Here is an 8,383-nt window from a genome sequence, read left to right as displayed (position 1 = left end):
GATTTCGGAGGCAGTTGGGAGGACCATCTGCCGTTAGTAGAGTTTGCTTACAACAACAACTTTCATTCGGCTATCCAGATGGCACCGTTTGAGGCGTTGTATGGTAGACCTTGTCGGACACCCGTCCTCTAGGTTGAGGTTGAGGAGGCCCAGGTATTAGGACCTCATAGAGCTCAGTATGAGGCAGAGTTGGTCCGTATTATCAGACGGAGGATGTTAGAGGCGCAGGATCGCCAGAAGTGTTATGCTGATCAGAGACGCAGACCCCTAGCGTTCTCTATTGGCGACCATGTATTTCTGCGAGTTCCACCCACGAAAGGAGTGAAGAGATTTGGCTTCAGAGGTAAGCTAACTCCGCGATACAGTGGATCTTTCGAGATCTCGGAAAGGATTGGAGCAGTAGCTTATCGGTTGACACCACCACCGTTCCTGGCAGGAGTTCATGACGTATTCCATGTGTCTATACTGAGGAGATACATACCCGACCCGACACATGTACTGATAGATATCTCAGTTTCCGTTCAGCTTGACGTCACTTATAAGGAGATTCTGGTACGGATATCGGTTGCGGAACAAGACAATCCGACTGGTTAAAGTTGAATGGCAATATCTATCCAACGAGGAGGCTACCTAGGAGCTCGAGGATACTATTCGAGCTAGATACCCTCACATTTTCACTTGAGGTAAGTAAGTTGTGGTTCCGTTTAGCGTTTATACTATCTACTTGTTGTTAGTACTTGCTGATGGTAGATGATGAAATTTGGGGACCAAATTTTTATTAGTGGGGGAGAATGTAAAATACCGGAAAAAAATGGAGAATAATGATAAGGGAATTTTCCGGAATTTTTAGAAATTTTTCGAGAATTTTTCGGAGCTCGTAGGACGAGTTTACGGGGATAAAAATGGGGCCCGGGGAAAGCCTGTTTGGATTACCCCATTTAAGCGAGGAAAAGTTGGATTTTCTTTTCTTTTTCTTTTATTTTTATTTTTCCTCCATTTCCGCCCTAACCTCCTCGTCACGAGCCATTTCCCTAAGCCACCGTTTCTTCTCCTCTTTCCTTTTTCTCCCGACGCCGATCCCACCTCTTCCCCTTCCTCTCGGCGCCGACCCCCTATTCCTCTTCTCCCCGAGCATACAAATCTCTGATGCCTTGTTTTCCCGAGTGTATCTCGGGCGATCCACCTTACCTATGCCTAGCTTCCTTCGAGCGCCGACCCTCTACAGATTTTCTTTCCTTGTGCCCTAGATCTCCCGTCGACGCTTCCTCTTCGGCGACACCCGAGCATTTTCTGTCGTCCGCGTGCCCTAGCACTATCACCGGCCGAGCCCTCCAAAGGACTGCCCCCCTTGCTGTCCCGACCATCGTTTTCCTCTCCGGAGGACAAGTGACGCCGGGAGTAATGGCTGAGAACACTGTCCGAGTCCTTCCTCCGAACCCTGAGCAGTGCCGGTTGCCGCTCCTCCTCAGCCCTAGTGCCGGCACAAGGATTGGGTAAGGCATTTTGATTTTTGATTTATAAGTTTGTTGAGGTTTGAATGCTAAGTGTGTTCATTGATTGAGGATTTAGATTACACTCTAGTAATTGAAAACTAGTGAGAGTAATTGATGTAGAGCGTGAAAGAATAAAGTGATTAAACTTGAAGGATTAATTTTACAGTTATTGTAGCTGGTTCTGTGATGTATATGTGAAGTATTGAAATAAACTGAGTAAGGGATTGTGGGGGCGATGTGTTAAAGTTTGATAAAGTTGTAGAAGTTTGAGATTTAATGTAAAGGTATTACACCGAGTTGATAAATGAGGTTGATTGATCATTATGTTGGCGTGCTGCCACAGATAGGTTGTTTGTTGTAGTAGGTTGATAAATAGGAGGTTAATCAATAGTCGTATTCAATTATGATTATCCTAAATAGGTTTGAGGGTTTAATTTAGCTAATTAATTTATATGTAATTAGCTAAATCTGTATATCATGTATTACAGGACCTTGATGATAGAAGAGCATCTCGACATTGGATTTGATTAGATTTGGACCTTCCGATAGGAGGCGGGTACCTCTTGACTTATCTTTTATGATATTGTCTTTGGATATGCATAGTATTTTATAACTACAAGCAATGAACATGTTTGTCTTTGGTATGTCACTGTTTGATATCCATAGCATGTTAGGTTTATCGCCTGTGAAGTATCCGTACTTATATCTTGTGATTTGTTACCATGAGTATCTTGTTGCCATGAGTACTTAATTACCATGAGTATCTTAGTTTCTAGAATAAGTGACATACCATGTTTTACTGAGGTTAGGACTAGGTTCTGGATTTTTGGTTTCAGTCATGTGTATCGAGATTGTCTGATACTTAGGTTTTATGCCATGACTGGCTTGTGTACATCTATTTGTATATCGTATATGATTCGTGTACCTAGACCTTGATTCTTGATATGTGCATATTGTTGGTACCATAGTTTGTAGAATCGCGATCCTATGTAGGATCGATTTTGGGTCAGGATCGGATCGGTTAGGATCGGATAGTAGAAACGTACGATCCTATAAAAAATCTTTAATAATTAGAAAGGATGAATACAAGCATAAAAAAAGGATGATGTGAAACAATACCAAATTACTATAAACATATCTCTGATTTATTTGGAAATGGAAAATTTTAAAAGTCAATATAACTAAATGTAATAATGTATTCATTAACTTAGAATGTCCAATTCTGAGCTAGAACATCATAGTATCATACTATTCAGTGCTCTTTGTTACACATAAAAATAGACATCATGTATTCATACCGTTTGAGATTTTTCTGAAGTCCTCGAAGCCAAAATTTTTTGGAGTAGAGTTAAATGTGAATCTGCACATATCCTCCCTACACCAATGAGATTGCAGAATATTCTACAGAATCCAAAATCCAACTTCAATAAGCATCATAAGTACTAGAACCAACCAAAATGAATAAAGCACACAAACATCCCATTGCAACCACTCTCTGCACTGCACACAACCACACACACTGCCGAAATCCCAAAACCAGCAAACCACCTCAGAAAGTTGCAAAACGAGACCATGCCAAGCCTCCAATACATCCACACTTTCAAGTTCAACTCTATTTTCTGCAGAATCAGTCCCAACATACACCATATGACCATAATCCAGAAAAAATCCATATCAAAATGCTCCACAATTTGCAATGCTCAGCCACTTAGACAATGATTCCCCAACTGCCATAGAAACAAAACTTCAATAAGCATCATAACTTCATAAGTACTAGAACCAGCCAAAATGAATAAAGCACACAAACATCCCATTGCAACCACTCTCTGCCCTGCACGCAGCCAAAATAATAATATTCTACAGAATCTAAAATCCAACTTCAATAAGCATCATAAATACTAGAACCAACCAAAATGAATAAAGCACATAAACATCCCATTGCAACCACTCTCTGCACTGCACACAACCACACACACTGCCGAAATCCCAAAACCAGCAAACTACCTTAGAAAGCTACAAACGAGACCATGCCAAGTCTCCAATACATCCACAATTTCAAGTTCAACTCTATTTTCTGCAGAATCAGTCCCAACATACACCATATGACCATAATCCAGAAAAAAACCATATCAAAATGCTCCACAATTTGCAATGCTCAGCCACTTAGACAATGATTCCCCAACCGCCATAGAAACAAAACAAAAACACACAATCCAGAAAACCACATTTTAAGCTCTAGTAACATAGCATCCGAAACCCAACAGAAATAGCACAAAAATCACAAAGTGACACAGGAGTACAGGACAAGGCATGGAGGTGGTGTGGTCGTCGCTGGTCGGTGTGGTCGTCGTTCGTCGCTCGTCGCCTTGACCTCGTGGGTGGCGCCGTGGCGGTGTGGTAGTCGCTCGTCGCCTCGTGGGTGGCGAAGGGAAGCAAAGAATTGCATAAGTCTTTAACGAGTAAAAACCTAATATCTATTAAGTAAAATAAATTATTTAATAATATTTTGAAATTCGGATTGGGTTGACCGGTTGGGTTTATGGGCCAAAAAAGAGCCAAAACAAGAAATGGGCCAAACTGCCAAACCATGGGTTAATTTTTAAAAACAAAGCAGAATCGTAGAAACGTAGAATCGTACCGATTCTACCGATCCCATACGATTCTACCGATCCCACCGCGATTCTGCTACGGAAAACGATCTCGAACGACCCTGGATCGATTTTAGGGTTCCGGATCGTAGAATCGTACGATCCTACGATCCGGATCGCGATTTTACAAACTATGGTTGGTACATATGTTATGGAAGGAGATATGTTTAGGATCTAGGTTGTTATACCATAGAGGACCTGTATGTCCTAGATCCGTGGATTGACCTACTAATACTGTGGTACCCATATTATGTATATATGGATTTTTCTATGTTGATCAGGATATTCAATACTTATTATGTTCAGGACATAGGTTTTTGATATTCTATCTGACCTGTGTACTATAGATTTTGGTATGTGACCATCATTTTTACAGTACCCATTTTGTATATATGGATATGGTTATGTTGATCAGTTTTTGTTATGCATAGTGACATGCATCATGATTGCATGCTGTGCGATTGTCGGCTCCACTATGGTTGAGCCCATCGCCAATTACATGTACTGCACACACCCCCACTCATGGTTTAGTGGTATATCAGGCAGGTGTGTGGCGATTCTGCTGTTTGGCTCCGTTGGTCATATGACCCAGCGTGGTAGCCGGCAGTCAGTTCCGCTCTGTTTGGCTCCGCTGGCATTTAGTGTAGCAGCATAGTAGCCGGCATACGGTGTAACGCCCACCCTTCTTACCCAAGGGCGGCGCTACGATCTTATACTACTTACGTACATGCTTTAGTTATACTATAACAGCGAAAAATTTTAAATCATTCCTTTTTCTTAAATAAGCATGATATCACATATTCTGATTAGTTCGAATGTGCATATATTGATCATATAATTAAAAATATTAATTTGTCCGAATCGTTCTTGCCGAGCCACCACCACACACATCACTATCTGCTCCTCCTGCTGCTCCGTCGTTCCGAATATCCGTCCCCCATATCTGCGGTACAAGGAAAGTAAGCTATGAGCACTCATGGCTCAGTAAGTTCCTTTCCTACTCACTAAAACCGAATTCATATCATTGCATATCAATATCATGCGAGGTATCATAAGCATATGACATACAAGGGTATCATATTCATATTCATATCATAATATCACATGACATTATATCTAATCATCAGATAATTCAAGCACATATGTAGGCAATGCATCATGAATTTGAAAACTTATACTTATAAGTACTTGAAATTAATATCATCATTAGAGGAGATCCCGGTTTATACCACATACATAATGCGCGCGCTTCATATGTAGGTCCAAGGTAGCAAGTCTTGAACCCTACCATGCATACATACTAGGCCCGAGTCTTACTCCATCGACCTAGGGCATTCAGAGGCCCATTACTGACGAGGCCCGAGTCTTACTCCATCGACCTAGGGCACTCAGAGGCCCATTACTGACGAGGCCCGAGTCTTACTCCATCGACCCCGGGGCGTTTACGGAGCCCACCCTTGGTACAAACCATACAAAAATAACTTATCATGCATAACTATCATATCATGTCCCTAACAATCTTTCATGCATTCCCTTTTTCATTTCTTTTCATTATGTATAGCATTTCCTATGCTATAACATATCATGGCATATTACATAATATAATTTCATTTCTTCTCATTATGTATAGCATTTCCTATGCTATAACATATCATGGCATGTTACGTAACATAATTTCATTTCTTCTCATTATGTATAGCATTTCCTATGCTATAACATATCATGGCATGTTACGTAACATAATTTCATTTATTCTCATTATGTATAGCATTTCCTATGCTATAACATATCATGGCATATTACATAATATAATTTCATTTCTTCTCATTATGTATAGCATTTCCTATGCTATAACATATCAACGCATGTTACGTAACATAATTTCATTTCTTCTCATTATGTATAGCATTTCCTATGCTATAACATATCATGGCATGTTACGTAACATAATTTCATTTCTTCTCATTATGTATAGCATTTCCTATGCTATAACATATCATGGCATATTACATAACATAATTTCATTTCTTCTCATTATGTATAGCATTTCCTATGCTATAACCTATCATAGCATATTACATAACAAAATTTCATTTCTAGCTTTAAAAATCCTCATAAAAAAAATCTGAAAATACATAAGAAGCCTTGTACCACAGGTGAGGGGAAGCTTACCTTCTTTGCTTAAGTTTCCTAGAGTTGAGAACTTGCTTGTGGACCTTTCTTCCTTGCTTGCTTTGCTCGGCACCAATGGAGGAAGAAGTGGCTAGGTCTTTTGGTGGAGAGGAGGAGGAAGAAGAGGAGGCTTCTTCCTCTTGTGTTGCTCGGCAACAAAAAGAAAGAAAGAAAAGAGGGAGTGTCTCGGCACCTCTAGGAGAAGAGGAGGAGAGTGAGTTGAGGATGAAGCCACCCCTCCATGCCTATTTATACTAAAATGAGGGGAGGAAAACTTGACTTGATTCATCCTCCTTATTTATTTCTCCTCTTTAATGATAAGAATATTCTAGAGAAATGCTTCTTGAGTTCTCTCTTTTCTTTCCTTTAATTAAAATTCCTATCTCTCCTCTTACAATATCCTCTCCTATCACACTTGGTTAACATATGCATGCATCCACAAGAGAACCAAGGATCAAAACTTGGTTATGTATATTTTTACTTCTTTTTACTTCCTTTTCCTTTTAAGTAAAAAGAATCCTTTCTTATTCTTAACTACTTAGTCCTTTCTCTCCTTATCAATAATTCTCCTATCCCCTTTGATATCCTATACATGTTCCTTACAAGAGGTCCAAGGTTCAATCCTATTTCTCTTCTAACATATTATTGATATTCTTTTGTACATAATAATTCATATATCACCATATTATGCATTATGCATAAATATTTCATACACATATATATTATCTCCTATTCCTTCCTTTTGTTTACATTAATTCCATGTATTATAAATATAGATGATTTATATTCTCAACTTTATTTTCTTTCATAAAGTTTTAATCATCTAAATCCTTCCCATCTTAATATTCAACTTAGAATATTTACACCTTCTTTTCACTACCTTCAAACTCTCATTATTCTTACTTTCTTATCTAGGCTTTCTAGGGGTGTTACAGACGGTGGACTCTGTTTGGCTCCGTTGGTCAGGTGACTCAGCGTGGTAGCTGGCAGAGATACCTCCCCGTCATCGTGTACCGGGAGTTGAGAGCATTGAGCTCCCCCATTTATGATTTGGGGTCACAGGACAGGAGTACTCCGACAGCATCCCGTCCACTCGGTCACTCATCAGGAGCAGTGATGACAGAGTGCACGGTTGTCATAGCCCTACCCACTCGGTCTCGCCATTTGTGTGTGAGAGGACTGACTGGCGTCAGGGGTGACCAGGACGCATCATTAGCATCATATGCATTGATGTATTTATATTATTGTGATTGTGTTTGCTGCATTTGGTTGCTGCATTTTGGTTGGATGCATACCTTTGACCTGCATACAGGATTATTGACACTTTCGGTTTAACGACCCTTTTGTCTGGATAGGAGTTTCTGGTGAGTACAGCTTCCTCAGTTATCTTTTAGTTTTGCATATTCCCTATATATGATAGGAAGTTGTATTCCATGTTTGTTGCTGTTAGATATGTCTTACTACTCATGTCCATTGGTATTCGCTGAGTTGTTGAACTCACCCCCGTTGACACCTATCTTTTACAGGTACCAGGTTATTTATGGTGTCGTTTGGAGCATCCTGTCTGCTGGTCCCCACGTCACATCAGAAGACATATCGGTTTCACGTATGTTTTGTTTGTTTTATGTATCAGTTTGTTTAGCTCTGTACTCTGGTTTGATTTTTGGAGTGTTGACGTTGTTATGTGGTATTTTGTATTTATGTTATTGGTTGTGTAAGTCTAGCCGGCTAGCAGTTTTGTGTTTTAGTTTTGGTACAGCCGAGTGGGCTGCTTTATTTTTAACTGCGTGGTTGTGTCAGCCAGAGGCTGAATTTGATATTAACTGCGTGGTGTTTGTTTTCTTTTATTGTTATTATTCCAGCCGCATGTGGCTGAGGTATATAGTGCTTGTAGAAAAGTTTCAGATTGTCCGCCGTACAGGGGAGATGCTGCCGAAATTTCTTCGGACAGAGATTCCTCTGGGGCGTGACAGATAGCATGTTTTCAAAAGCATAAATGCATCGTATGCATGTTTTAGTGAGGTAGATGGTTTCTTACTAAGCGAAAGCTTACAGATACTTTCTTTTCCT

The sequence above is a fragment of the Zingiber officinale genome, chromosome 10A (genome assembly GCF_018446385.1).
Source record: "Zingiber officinale cultivar Zhangliang chromosome 10A, Zo_v1.1, whole genome shotgun sequence".
NCBI lineage: Eukaryota > Viridiplantae > Streptophyta > Magnoliopsida > Zingiberales > Zingiberaceae > Zingiber > Zingiber officinale.
This window is presented reverse-complemented; position numbering follows the sequence as displayed.